We start from the raw sequence: 16,291 nt of genomic DNA, 5'->3' as shown, positions 1-16,291 counted from the left end.
CCCCGCGAATAACCGAAAAGGTGTGTGGCATAGGGTGCAAGCACCAGGTGGGAAGAATGAGTGATAAGGGAGGATAAAGGAGAGGAAGGGAAAAGGGAAAATATTTAGTGAAACTCTATAAAATAACGAGAAAATTTGTATATTCTTTCCAGTAAATATTCCCTGACGTTTGGCTCCGGGGAAATGACTTCGCCGTGTTCACATGAATGTAATAATTTGAACTATTTGAATTAAAGCCCGTTCATTTATTTCCACGTGTCTTGCCTCTGCACTTTTTTATGCATAATTCTGTTTTTACATCCTTCTATTCCTTCTCCCGTCTACCTTTCTAACCATCTCGTTAGTAATCTACGGTTTCCTTTTTTTTCCTATTTACCGTTCCTGTAGTTTAGTTTGCAGCTTTCGATATCCCTTTTCTGATATTTCCCCAATGTTACGATACTGTAATCGTCCCTATTTCCTTTCTCATAATTTTTTTAAAATCTGCTGAGACTCATTTCTTATCATCCCGATCAATGCTTCTATATTCCACTTCCGTTTCCGTAACGGTCAAGCGTCTTTAAGTAGCTCAATCTCCGCAACTTCCCGCCAAGAGGCTCCGAGCTATGGTGATGGCGTCGTTTATAACGACCGGGAGAACTCCGTGAATGACGGTTGCGCAAAGCGTGAGAGGGGTTGGGAGATAGCTAGATATTCAAGTAGGACAACAATTGCGACCATATTTTTATCCATAGCTCGTCGGAGGTCGTCAATTACTCTGAGCAAAGCTGTCGATGTATTGTCAGCTTTGCGGAAGTCAGTTTGGAATATATCTAGAATATTATGCCGAGACAAAATCTGTAATTTGTTTTTGAAAAAATGTCTCTAGAGCTTTGGATAAGATAGGTAGGAAGCTAATTGGCCGGTAATCTGAAGTTGTGGTTTTTTATTTTTTTTTGGGATTGGTCGAATTAATGCATTTTTCCGCAAAGAAGGAAATGTTCTCTGAGATAGCGTGTAGAAAATATTTTTGATGCATGGAAGTATGGGAGGAGTTAATTTATAGAGAGGAAAAAGGATGGGGATGATCAAACGTGAAAGAGTTGAGAGAGCATAGCAATCGATCGATAAACCGAAAATAAATGAATCATATATTTTGGAGGGGGAAAATATAAAATACTTCGATTATTTTGTGCGCCAACGACATGATGTCGATCGTAAAACTTGTTTTCATCGCTGTAATTCATGTAGTTCTCACTTCCGAGAGCACGCCCATGGACTTCACCAACTTTCCCCTTAAAGTCTCAGATTTCGGATATGATGTGGTGGGGGGGCGAAAGTTAGACCATCGATATATTTCACGACTCATCAATATATTTCAGACCGTGTGTTGTTGCTTTGGCTATTTGGCGTTGAGTGCAAGTCTCACCAATAGTTAACAGGAATAATATTCGGAGCCTTTAAAAGTGCTGCATAACACTCAAATTAAGGGTCGGCGATTAACCTTCATCTACATCTACATAAATTTCTCCCGATCCAATGAAAAGGTGTATGGCAGGAGGTGCAAGCACCAAGTGGCACGGGTTAGGGATAAGGGAGATAAAGGGTATTTGAAGGGTTAGGAAAAGGGAAAAAACATTCACTAAAAACATGAAAATCTATATACGTGCTATCTATATAGTGTTAACACTTGTTTGCCACTAAGTTTTAATGAATGACTCAATTATTTCTATGAAAGTTCTCGGGTATACGAAAAAGGAGGGAGTTAAAGTATACCACAACCACTTATGAGATAGACTGATGAATGAGTAGACTTCAAGCTCCTCTCATCAAGGTCACCTGTTACATTGTGATAAAAATGTTGCGTCCAATCCAATGGATTTATCTCTATTGATATGCGAAAAGGTACGTTGTATGTGTATTCGCCTTTCGCAAAATCGAAAATAAAAATCTAGAGTCAATTTGGACTGTTATTTGACCTTTCAAAATGGCGACCTTCATCCTGTATTCAGAATCTGACCCTTTTCGGATAGGCGCAGAAAGAGAATTGACACGCGGAATGGCAGAGCAATAAACGCACCGTGAAACATTAAAAAATCGCGATACTCGGCACGAGAATCACACGCGAGGTCACGCCACCGCAGATTTACGAGTATGACATTTTAAGCTCGAAATCATTTCGGGAATAAGATTCCAAAATCACGAGATAAAATCATTGGAGCCAATGTGTGCATGTATGTTAATGCCGTCACGAGATAGGAGCTGGGGAAATCACCGGGGAAAAAGAATCCTTGAGCGCTCCGGAAAATGAGCTCTTTATTTCCCCAGACCCCGTGAACACAAGTGTATCAATCGTAATTTGCCTTCATATCCATTCTCATGGGATCATTGATTTGCCATATGATAGTCAATATTGTGTAAATCATAGTTTACCATACTTCCATACTTAAATAAACAGCATAGTTTATTTTTCCTTATTATATTTAAATATTCCTTAGGGTATCCAATTTTTATTGCTTGCTCCGGGGCTCCAATAGCTATAGTTGACGATATAGAAGACGTCCGAGCGTGCCGTTCAAAACGGCCTCGATTCCCTATCTTTTTGGCTTCCAGGGAGTTTCTTAACCGAGCTCACGTCCTACGTATGTGATGGAATTGTTAAAGAGAGAGGAGGGAAGAAGAGAAGAGAAAGAGCGATAGAGGAGGGGGACGGGAAGAGAGATGGTTTCAGGCAGCGTTCTTGGAGCTTCCTCCTCGTTTTCTTCCCACTCCTTCCTATTTCTCCCCATACCCTCTCTTAGGAGCCCTCCCCCATTTTCCAACCCCTCTACGTACGCTCCCTCAAGAATACATGCAAGAAATTTAACATGCTATATACATATATATATATATATATATATATATATATATATATATATATTGTGTTTTTGTCTGTGTCCACAAGTGCTAAGTGTAACACATTATTATTCACGTCCGTGAGACTTTCAAAAAGTGTTATATATATATATATATATATATATATATATATATATATATATATATATATATATATATATATATATATATATATATATGAAAATGTATACAGGGTTGTCGGGATGTCGATAGTAGAACAATATTTTTATACTCTTCGATCTGTCCAATAAAATGTGTTGGGTTTTCAGATCTATCTTTTTATTTCCCACAACTTTCTTTCCGCCTTCTTTATCTTCATGAATGAAAGGTCGTATTCAAACTCAACGGGTATTGGATTCATTCCCTTAGCAGAATTTATAAGAAGATTTCGTCTGGTATTTTCATCTTATGCGTCTCAGTAATGTCTGCAGACAGTCTTCTAATTTAAAATAAAATGGGTGAGTGTATGTGTGCAGTGAGATCTGACACATTGCGATATTAGTTTTGAATAAAATAGCAATCAACACTGGAACTTCGTCAGAAGCATCCGTTCTATGAAAAAGTGAATTACACATCTCTTAATGCTTAGTTCGGGGCAAGTCCCCTCTCGCCTATCACAACCAACCTCCGGGCTGATTAATGTAATGGTGGTGAAATTCCAGCAGCTTCCAAAGAGTAAATGTGTGCCAGGAATGATATAATACGTATCTGCTATTTGTTATGGTTCATTTTTCTTTCCAAAATTGTGGTATGTTGAAAGTGGCATTTGAATTCGCAGTTTTCTTGTGTCCACTTTGTATCTTATCCAAAGGCAATGCTTTGTTTCTTTAGCGCTTTCCTTCATTGTATGATGAGGGGCCGCGAACTTACGAAATACTGAGGCATGATATTCCCTTTACGAACTAATGCCAGTATTTATCTACAGGGTTCGTCCGGAAAATAAGTGTACTGATTTTTTCCCGCCGCTCCAGGCGCGCCCAGCACCGCTCTGACGGGCTGCGATTGGAGGGGGGTATGTTGGCAAGCGACGCTGAAAAAGGCAGTCGGCTCTGAGCTGTGGTGTAGTGAGGAGCTCTGTTAACGCGAACCTCCACGCTCGACCCACGTCACGGAACGCGATGCCGAAGTTTTTGGAGCAGCGTTATTCCATCAAATTTGCGGTAAAGCTTGGGAAATCGTCTACCGAAACTGTCGGTATGATTAACCAGGCTTACGGGGAGTCAGCCATGTCCAGAAACATGATCTTTCGGTGGCACAAGATGTTCGTGGAGGGCAGAGAAGAGGTCGACGACGAACCACGGCCTGGACGCCCATCAACGACACTCACCGACGAAAATGTGCGAAAAGTTCGCGATGTACTGAACTCTGATCGTCGTCTTAGTGTTCGGATGATAGCAGAGCAGTGTAATGTGCCAAAAACAATAGTGCACGAGATTATTAGGCACCAATTACAGATGCGAAAAATTTGTGCAAAGTTGGTGCCGAAAGTGCTCAGTGATGATCAAAGACTCAATCGTTTGGAAATCGCGACACAACTTGCGGATCACTGCAAAAATGATCCACATTTTTTAGAGAACGTTGTTTCGGGTGACGAGACGTGGATCTTTGAGTACGACCCGGAGTCGAAGAGACAAAGTGCGGAGTGGCACACCCCATCATCACCCCGTCAAAAGAAAGCTCGCATGAGCAAATCTCGGATCAAGGCGATGCTCATTGTCTTTTTTGACAAAAGGGGAGTCGTCCACTACGAATTTGTACCTGAACGACAAACTGTAAATGCTGCATTTTACGTCCAAGTGCTCGACAGGCTTCGAAAACGAGTCGCCCGCGTCCGGCCAGCGATCAAAAACATCTGGCGGCTGCATCACGACAATGCGCCGTCTCACACCGCGCTTGTCGTGTCGGACTTCTTGGCCAAGCACGGCGTGGCAACGCTGCCGCACCCGCCCTACAGCCCGGACTTGGCACCACCGGACTTCTTTCTGTTCCCGAAGATAAAGAGGAGTTTGAAAGGAACGCGATACGGGACTTTGGACGCCGTCAAAGAGGCCGTGACGACGTGTCTTCGAGAGGTTCCCGATGATGCTTTCGCGGGAGCGTTCCAGGAATGGGAACACCGCTGGAACAAGTGTATCGACTCACAAGGGTCCTATTTTGAGGAATATTAGCTTAAGATATGTAAAAGTGTAATAAATTTTTTTTCCTGAGCTCAGTACACTTATTTTCCGGACGAACCCTGTATTTCCGTAGCTCCCGGAGCAGCCTCTCTTTCAAGAGGAAAAGTCATTTTCGCTCTCGAGGTTTATACCAGTGGTGAGTGGAATGTCAAGTTGTCTTCCTCAGCGAGATTCCTTTTATTTCCTTCCTTCTGGCCTCCGCTGACGCATATTTGTCATTTATGGTTTGGCTAATAATGCATAACGAGACTTTTGAGCAAGCAATGCATTAGAATAGCTTTCTCATAATGAATAACTGATCGTAGAACTTTTCTACTTGATATCAAGTGGAAAAGTGCTACGATCGGTTACTCATTATGTTCGACTTCCACCACATCACTCCTTAAGCCACTCAATTTGAGCTTTCTTATGGATAGCAACACACTCAAGTGTTGCGGTTTATGTGCTCGCCCAATGTACGTTTCTTTTATTATTTTTATGGAGTATGCACGAGTTTCATAGTTGAAACAATTCGTTAATTTCTAACTTTTCAAGGTGCCCGTGGATGTGCGCCTGGAAAAGTTCTAATAGGTTCCAACTGCCGATATTTTTCATTTTCTCCTTAGGTTTTTTGGTCACGTTGAGGATTAAATTCCACACATCAACAGTTAAGAGATATCCCCAATTACGTATATCTCCCTTGCGCGGCAGTCGTTTCTCTACAAATTATGAACGGCTTCTATGGTTGAAATTACCAATAATTAAATTAAATATCCAACTTTCTGTTGGATATATTAATATATCGCAGTCACTCTGGAGGTCCTCTCCAATCACACATTCTCTCTTCACTCAAATTTTAATTACCTAAATATAAGTATCCATCGTCTTGTGCCGGCTTCTTTCCCCAAAAACAGCGTCCTCTCATACGCCATTACACCCACAACATCCTCTCTCTTCTGCGTCTCTCTTCCTCCCGGGTAATTTTGTTTTTTCCATTATCCTTATCTATATTTTCATCTCCAATACCACCATAATCTTTCCTGCTACTCATAGTTTGAATCATTGCAACACTCCTAGCTCTATACCAAAGTCTTTGCTGATCTTTTATTTGTGTCATTACTTGGGTTCATGTCATAAAATCCCTCGTCCCCGCCAGTGATTTTTTCCGATTACCGTTTTTCCCATAATTTCCGTTCTACTCTGCCCAAATCCATCAAAAATAATGATATTGTGTTGTTAGAGAACTTATACGTCTCTTCTATTCTACGCTTTCATATTTGATACAAATTTTCTTTTGCATTTCATTACATTCTCAACGAAGGAAAAAACAAAAAGACTTCGCGTTTCAACAGCCAAAGTCTCTTTGATTTTTTTCTTCATTTACAATGGATTTCCACAAGGTATCGGCCTCAACTATCTCTCAAATTCATTATATTTGCTTATTAGTGAGAAAACTACACCAGATGATTCTCGCACTGATTCTTTCATTCACTGAATAATCAATACCATCCTTAAAGTTTGTATATCTACAAATTACTTGTTTTCTACCTTCAGTTCTTCAATACCAAACTATTACCTACGCACATAATGACAAACACTGGCGAAAACGGACAGGCCCCTGTGTCTATCCTGTATCACTCATACTACTACATACTCACACTACTACTGTATACTCACACTACTACACTCATACTCGTAGTTTCGCCATCCTATATCCTTTTTTATGCAATTTGATTCACCTACCGATTTTAGTGGGGAATTTTTTCCCTCCAGTTTTCAACTCTTATCCACTACTCTTACGTTAGGTCTCCATTCTGCACTATTGAACACCTATAAATCCACAAAAAAACACTGAAGTATCCTAATTATATCGTATTTGCTATTTTATCGGCATTTTCATCGCTTTTTATCGATATTTCATCATTTCTTCGAAGCAGCATGCACCCATCACGTCCCAAACGCGAACTAATACTCAATTGATCATTTACCTTTTTCTCCAAATTTTAATGATTGTTATGGATACCTCTGCTGCGATTTTAGTCGGCAATATTTGGTGCCATAATAATAATATTTGGGCTCACATTAATGCTTAAATGTACTAAGGAATATATTCCGCAACGGAATATATTCTCGCGATATATCTTAGCATCTATTGTCTCCAAGTGTAAGACGTAAAGCATCCTTTCCTAATCCGAATCCCAGGTGGTTTATTGCTCAATCTCCACCGGCCGGGGACAGAGGGCAACAGGATGCTTACCTGTTTCGAGGAAACCGAGGTGAGGAAAAGTGTCAAGCTAATCCTATTTGATAAACAGCCATTTTTTCCTCCTCTACATCAGTATTAAATGCAAAGTCAATGCAATAAGTCAAAGCTAATTACGCACGCAAACTTTTTTTCATGTCCAACATGCGTATTTATTTTATGTGTTTGAAACAAGCCGAAGAGTTCACGCCAATATTTTTGTGTCTATCTTTATATTTCTAGGCGGGGTGATAGACTAGTGGGTAGAGGTTGTGGCTGCTGATCTATGAATCTGGCGATCAAAACCCGGCAATGGATTAGGGCACCACATACTGATACCCTGATTTTCTTTCCAACTTGCTGAAATATAAAATACAACCTCAGTCGAAATATCGCTTCACGCACGGTGAGATCTACTCTTTTCTATGAATTTAATTTAAGATTGATGGCTCTTGTTAATACTTTCACATATTCGCTCACGATTACGGCATAAGTTCACAATTATAATAACATAATATTCTCAAATGGTAGTACTAGTAATTCGAATCCAACTTGTTTCCATTATCAATCTTAGACGTACGAGTATTTTACGCAATTCTACTGTGAAAGAACTCATTGAAAACCTCTGTATGATTCTCAGGAGAGTCGAATTATAATAATCCTCATTTCAATTAATGCCGTAACATGCTGCTCTTTGAGAGAAATTTAAAAATTCTTCAAGGGTAATAGTTAATATTGATAAAAAATGAAAGCATTAAATATATGTACGCAGTGAGGATGATATAAACTATATGTTTGCATGTGTGTGGGATGAAGGGATTTTTGCATGACTGTATACGACTCTGTGGTTATAGTTTTGCATGTATATGTTGATTTTGCATGTGGTGTGGTTCCTTTTTACGGGTGGTGACCTAACACCCCCCACTACAAGCCCTTTGGGCGGCTTGCGGGGTATTATGTAGTATTTATAAATAAAATTCAGCATAATGAAATGTAATACTGTCCCTGTACGCTGTAATATGTTCTAAGACGCCGGGTAATACCGAACCGTGTAAATAACGAGATATTTGCAAAATCTACTAAATAAGGCAAGGTTTAACCAATATATTACGTTATAAGTCATAACCAACAGGGAATATGCAAGTAGCGATAAAAAAGGGTAATTACCCTCCATTGTACGTTTATCCTTTTTTCCACTCATCTGTATGAAGTGGATACGGTTGGACGAATGGATCCCGCTATTTTACGATTTATTCCTAACACAATTTCAAAATTATGAACCCGTTTATTATTTTTCTTCAAATGTCCAATTTATTTCTCATGCCGCTCTAAACCGTTGATCCTGATTCAACAAAACCGAGACATGATGTATCGTGTGCATAAAGTTGCTATTCATTACATTTCATCTTCTCAGCGTAGCATTGAATAAATAAGAGAATTCAATTAAATTTTGAGTGAAACCAGAAAATATTTCGTGCAAAAGTGTGGTAAAATAGAAAGAACGCCCGGGAAATTTACGATACGCGAGTCACAATATTCCTTTTCAGAAATGGGTAAAATCACATTCGGGAGTTGAAATTTTACAATGCGTGATATAGAATGGAAACGAATGAGTAAACCCGAGTACACACATAGTCGCACCCAAAAGTGGTAGGACTGATTTTCTCTGGCGTGAACGGAGCGGTGGATGGGGGGTCTACCTGGCAGGGTAAGGTGGAGGGGGCTCTTAGCAACAGACCGACACCAACCTCAGTCGCCTGCGAGCTGTCGTTGAGTGAGGACACCGTTTTTAGTGAAGCAAGTTTTTTGTCCGCGTCGAAAAACAAAATGAATCTGAATTTAGAGCAACGTTATTCCGTGAAGTTTTGTGCGAAACTCGAGAAGACGGCCACTGAGACCCTCGATATGATCAAGCAGGCTTATGGGGACACTGCCTTCAGCCGTTCCACAGTATTTGAGTGGCACAAGTTTGTTTAAAGAGGGTAGGGAGCTCGTGGAAGACGGCCATAGCTCCGGACGGCCGTCGACGGCAAGAACCGACACGAATGTGGACAGAGTGAGGACACTGCTGAACACAGACCGACGCTTAACCAGTGAAGAAATTGCAGACCAGGGTTGCAGATCCAACGTCCAACGCATTATTTCACAGGATTTGGCCATGCACAAGGTGTGCGCCAAGATGGTGCCGAAAATTCTGAGTGTCGACCAACAGGCAACGCGTGTGCGCATTTCCGAAGAAGTGTTAGGCAATTTGCACCGAGATGAAAATTGTTTGGACAATGTGATAACTGGTGATGAAACATGGGTTTTTCAATATGACCCCGAAACGAAAAGACAATCCGCGGAATGGCACACTTCCGCGCCCCCACGTCCAAAAAAGGCTCGCATGAGCAAATCAAAACGATGTTGATTGTGTTTTTCGACCGTCATCGAGTGGTTCACAAGGAGTTTGTCCCACCAGGGGAGACTGTGAATGCGAACTTTTACGTGCAGGTGCTCACCCGCCTCCGAGAACACGTGAAAAGAGTCCGACCGGCCATCGCAAACTGCTGGGTGATTCATCATGACAACGCGCCGTGCCATGGCGCGCTCGTCGTCAGACAGCTCCTGGCAAAATACGGCGTTGCCACGTTGCCGCACCCGCCCTATTCTCCCGATCTGGCACCACCGGACTTCTTCTTCTTCCCCCTGATGAAAGGACAGCTCAAGGGACGACGTTTTGACTCGATAAAGGCCGTTCAAGAGGCTTCGATGAGGGTCATCAACGGCATCCCCAAAGAAAATTTCCAGCGGGCGTACGGGGAATAGGAGCAACGTTATACTAAGTGTGTAGCAGCTCAAGGAGCATACTTTGAAGATTATTAAGGCGATGTTAGTATATCGTCAATAAAATTCTTGTAAAAAAATCAGTCCTACCACTTTTGGGTGCGACCCTGTATTTCTATGTTTTGCATTACCCGATGACTTTCCAATGTAAATGTATCGTCAAATTCCCTCACGTTTAATTCATATTGCAGAACTGTAGAAGCACTTAGTGCCTCTAAACACTAAGCACTAAGTACAGGGTGCGGCAAAATAAGCACCTTTTTTCAAAAGCAAAACTCCTTTAAAAAATAAAGTTATGAACTTCTCTTTTCTTTTTACTGAAATACATGTTCTAGTAATGTTTACCATGAATATTTTAGGTTTGCTTCGCCTCTAAAATTTCATCTGAATGACGCCCTAACAATAAGTTTTGACCTGACAACGATGATTATTCAACCAAGTTCATTTTGACACTCAATGTGATTTGCCGTAGACTATTTTTCTAACACTGGCAATACCTGTAGGGCATAATTACCGAATTATATTATAGTGAACTAATTCAAACATCAAAATACTCTAGTTAATAAAAAGAGACGTTTCAGGCGTGATATGGTGGAATATCATGATTAATTAAAAATAGCAATTTTCCACAAAAATAAAATTTAATGCGACCGGTTTCAATGTTACTACATCATCATCAGGTCTGTGTGTGTAAAAGGCGCTGATGATGATGATGTAGTAACATTGAAACCGGTCGCATTAAATTTTATTTTTGTGGAAAATTGCTATTTTTAATTAATCTAGTTAATAGTTCCCAAATATGTCTCCTCAGATTAATATAAACTTAAGTGGAAGAAAGTGTCCTTTTCCGTGAAAATAAACATTAGAATGAACAACTTTATTCATCATTTCAAACTTAACTGCCATCGAGGTATAGAAAGTGTATCAACGTCAATCTTACCTTAGCCCTGGACTCATTTACAATTACACTTAATTCGCCACCTGATTTTTAATACCAACTCAAAGGTTAAGTACAAACTCCTATGCTCCTCCATCATTTCAAGTCTTAGTCCGTCTGTGTTTGTATTGCTACAGTTGTTCTTCCGACCATCAATTTCGAGTAATCACCTCGTAATAACTTAGATATTCAAATTTCAGACCTTGAATTATAGCATTGACGCCAAGTGTCAAACATGACTTCAAACACAATGAAAAGTACATATTGTCCACATTGATTACGTATTCTACATACTTTACGTTAACTACGTGTTGTTTGTACGTAGACGTAGGCCATACTATTTTAGGCATAGATGCACGTCACAGATAGTGGTGCTACCATTTGCGCAACGATATACTTTTTTTCCCTTGTTTGCCAATAATATCTTGGATAAAATCTAAAGATTTTAGCATGCGAAATCACATGATTCCCCGGCAACTTCCCATTTCCTGGGGTCCTTTACGCCCATGGCACTTAGGCTACTTTTGACAGTACCGTGAGATTTGTCCTTCAAAGGTACTACTCCGTCTTTGAATTGAAACGTTAAACTAAGCGGAACGTTCTTTTTTTTATTTTTACCTAGCACTGATCATCCAATCGTTCTAAACGCCACAGACAGCGTTATCAGTTTAACACCTTTTACACACACACACACACACACATTATCCACGCGTGATGTTGTCTCTTCAATACCGAGATATATTGCATTTCATTTCCAGTTACTAGATTAAAATGGTTGCGAATCTACTCCATTATCTTCTTCTATAACCTTTACTATGATTCATGAACCATTCTTGACAACTTCAGATAAAATTTGACTTAAGATATGTTATCGGTAGATGTATGAAATTGCTTGCACATTTGGCGAAGTAAATTGCAATTCATTTCCACCTCGCCGATTACGATGATTGTGAGCGCAACACGAACCAGATACAATTGCGTAAAGATATTACAGGCTATATATTGTCACTTCATTCTTAAATAACAATACATAGATAAAATATACTTTTCATGATAAGATTTTCCTCGTTAGGAAATTCCTTAATCCACAGTTCAATAAATCGACGCACACCTTTTATATCATTTTAACTACTCGTATTTCATATTTCCCTTCTAGATTGCTGCGTGGCGGCTTCGGCTGTTGATAGAATGGTCTCAGATTCAGAACCAATGGGTGCCCTCACAAGTACACTGAAATTATGTGATTTTCAGGGGCCCTTAAGTCATACAGGGAAAGAAAATTTATTCTTCCTTTATATAAACGGAGTTAGCACCGTGGTTAATGGCAAAATTTGCATATTTACTGATGACGCAGTCGTTTACGTAGGTATTCAAAACCTCGAAGATTGAGAAGCATTAGCCGAAGATCTAAGGAAATTCAAGGTTGGGAAATGGGAATTTGCCTAAAAGAAATCGCAGGGATGAATTTTTAGAAAAAGAGTGCCACTACTCCGAAATTATACCAAATCAAAGGTGCAAAAATATCAACTTTACACTTAATTAAAATCCTTGAGTGTCACTCTTACACCTGACCTCTCTCTTAGGGGAACTAATATACAATACAAGGGACGCGGATGGCCAAGTATGCGGACTAGTCGGTAGAAAATGAAAATATACCAATAGGGCACTGTGAAAATATGACGTAAAGGTAAAAGAGCTACCCCTATCTATGAGGTCTCACGGAATTCTCTTAGTATCTGGGGTTTTAATAAACTCAGCTTGGTTTCCAATCTGAATCGATTGTATCGAAGAGGAGCTAGATATTTAAGACGCCGTCGTGACAAGCTTAGTAGCGTCGCTGGATTATTCAAGGAACTACATTGGAAATCATTCACGGACCAAAGGCAACAATTAAATGAAGTTTTAATTCCTAAAAAAATTAGAAACAGAACACTTTTTTACGCTATAAAAGTACGTTATGTATTACTAACTCCATGCTACTTCGCTAGAGGATATCTTTAAAATTAATATTAAAGAGATCCACTGTAGTAGAGCCGACGTTTACAATGTCATTTTCCCGCGAACGATAAGGTATCACGACAACTACGTACCAACAGTGACGCTCAGGAAATAAGTATTTATTCTATTTTGTAGTCATAATTCCATCTAATGTAGTAACCTGTTCTATTGAAACCCCTATTAGCAGCTTGCCTTACATGTGAAGGGTATTATTTTATTATAGTACTTACATGCCGTAGTGAAAGCAGTTTAATTAATTATATCCAGAGTTTAAGTATATAACTTGTCCCCTAGCAACTAACATATACATTATATTTAATTATTGTATTCAGTGTCTGCTATTGAATCACCCTCTGCCACACAGCCAAGTGGGTGCTTGCAGGTTACCGTGTGAATAAAAGGGTTCCATTATCCTGATATTTTCCTCACAACTGGAGTATTGTGCGAAGTGAGCTCTACCCTAATCTGTCTGACCAACCTTACAAGGTTGATTAATGTGGTGGCTAAGGTAATAGCGATAACCTATGAGAGCGACTGAATTGGGAGGTCTAGTATTTGAGATTATCGTCTTACTACACGTTATATATCCTGACCAAAGGGGTGTGATGATCCACTGGCAATGAATTAGACTATGACTCATGCGCTTACAGTACCCGAAACTCCGCGTGAAATAAAGGGTGTCATTTACCTCTCTGCCAGCGTGAGAAATATTATGGTGACATTTCTGCGAAGTGGTAGCATCTACGAAAGTATCGTCAGAGTAGATTACCAACTGCAGTTATCAATTCGGACACTTATTTGCTCTGTGGTGCATTAATACTATCTCTCAGCTGGCACCTTCATGACGTCATTAGCGATTGAAAAATCGCCTCACATTTATCAATGAATGAAAGGAAAATACTAGGCGTTTTCCACCCACTTCTTATTTCGTACAATTAGTTTCAACTGCTAGGTGATATCATCAGGTAGTACACCTATATAAGTAGTATTCTTCTTTCGTTCAAGATGAATTTCCACGTAGTCAAGCCTGATACCATCGAGTGTACATTTACCAACGCCTGCTTAAAGAATCCCATTCACGACTATCCTCTGCAGATATCGCATCCATCATTCCTTATATTGTTGTCATCTGGAGGGAGCTTCTGGTGAGCAAAATAAGTTTTCCTTTTGGTAGTTCATTTTATATGACTTATTTCTTCGTCTTAGGACTTACTTCGTTCATTTATCGTATAATCATTCAGTCACATCACATCCCCGTTGCTTAAGACATTATTTTTTCTACTTTTACGTCCATTCCCTGTACTCAAAGAAAATTATGCTCTAAAACTATCGTGGAATCACAATATAATATTACCCCTGGAGAAGAACGTAGCACATTTTCCACTGAGTAAAAATGATAGAAATCTATCAAAAATAATGTTCAATTGAGAAATTATTTTCACTATATAATACAGTGGTGTGAAAGGAATCTGTTGAGAAGCAAATATTTAAAGCACATCGAGTTTCACAAGCTTTCCATGCGTAATGCTTGCTTTTGAGGTATTCCTCTTTTCTATGAATGAAATATCTATATCTATACTATGCTTCCTAAGGAATAAATAAAAAAATCAACAATTTACTGCGAACTTATTCTTTATGGATCTCATTGCATAGCAGTGAAATTATTGCGCGGAAGCATTGCGGGTAGAGCGTTGGGTAATTGAAGAGAATGCCTCAGGTTTAAACCCGGAGCGATTCTCAATGACATCCCCAGCTTTATCCAAGTTGCGTATTTATTTTGGGCACTTGCGGGAATTCGCAAGTGACAGAGGGAAAGGAACCCTAATTGTAAGTTTCACGCGTCGTAAGGTATAATACGAGGTGAGCTCTACCCTCATCCATTAAAATATCCTTTGACTTAGTAGTTATGAGTTTTATGTATATGTATAATGCGTGAGTTATTATGAAGTTGTAGGTAATGTTAAAAAGTAATTTCTATTTGAACCTTTGAAATGTTTACCGAGAATACTCTCTCTCTCTCTCTATTATAATTACGCTGGCCCGAGGATTTGTCGGCGGCCTGGGAAAGTTTCTTCGCACATCCTCTTCAGTAGGCATTAGGAATTTGTCTCTACACATTATCTTGCAAGGTGCGACAAGGGCATACGATACAGGGTATTTCGGATATTCACTATACACGTGTGTCGTTCAATGAGTCCTTAGGAAAAAATAGAAAAATAAATTAGTTTGGGTAGTTTTGTTTTTATTTTTCAACATAAACTCCTTTTAGCTCGATACACTTTTTTAGCATTTCTCTAACTTTTTTAAGCCGTCCGAGGAGGAAACTTTCGGAAGATTGGATGAGCGCTATATCATGGATGTTCTCAGTAATATTGAACTACCCACAAATTAAAAGATATATTCGATTTGATCATTGACCATTGGACAGCTAATAGTTTATTTTCGGGTAGCTTAAATAATTGCTCCCATTGTTTTATATTGCGCTAATATAACTTTTGCGCAGAAAGACATTCCTTATTCCAATTCTTACGACAGCCTATTTTCCTTACAAAAACGTATGATTTTATAAAAAGATAATATGGTAAGACAAGTATTGTAACTACTTATAAATTGTTAGAAAAACTGAGGTTGTCGAGAACTTCCAGAAAGATGAAAGACTGGTGGAATATGTTTGTAAAACTTAAAATTTTCTCTCTGGACAAATCAAGTATTAATGAGGACCTCAAATGTTGCCAGTCCACAATAGTCACCACCATTTCAGATTATTTGACATCTCATGCTGCCGACTTGGATTGCATACTCAGGAGTAGTTATTAGCGTTGAGTTCTATGTTAAAAGTCAAGGAATGAAGGTTTGAATGGAAGATATGAACGAGCAAACTTGAAAAATATGTGCCACAATAAAACGAGTTTTAATTAACACTCATCTTTTTGTTTCTGTAATTACTGAGTTTTGTGGATACTGTGTTGAAACAGGAAATATGTTTCCTGTTTCACTAATTCCAGTTCATTTGCCAAGATGAGCTTATTTATTAGAGTTCATATTATTTCAGCCCCTTAATAAATTGTATAATTAAAAGTCATTGATTAATGATGGATATGGAAAAATAAAAATAGGTTTGTTTGCTGATGAGATATTTCAATAACATGTTTTACTTAACAAAATATTTTACATTCTAATTATTAATTCATGATATTCTTATGATTAAAATATTTGAAGGATTAGACATTGTGGATAGTGCGGGTGGCATGCATGTGG

The sequence above is a fragment of the Hetaerina americana genome, unplaced genomic scaffold (genome assembly GCF_022747635.1).
Source record: "Hetaerina americana unplaced genomic scaffold, ioHetAmer1.1.p SCAF_1, whole genome shotgun sequence".
Taxonomy (NCBI): domain Eukaryota; kingdom Metazoa; phylum Arthropoda; class Insecta; order Odonata; family Calopterygidae; genus Hetaerina; species Hetaerina americana.
The sequence above is the reverse complement of the archived record's forward strand: the minus strand, read 5'-3'. Positions refer to the sequence as shown.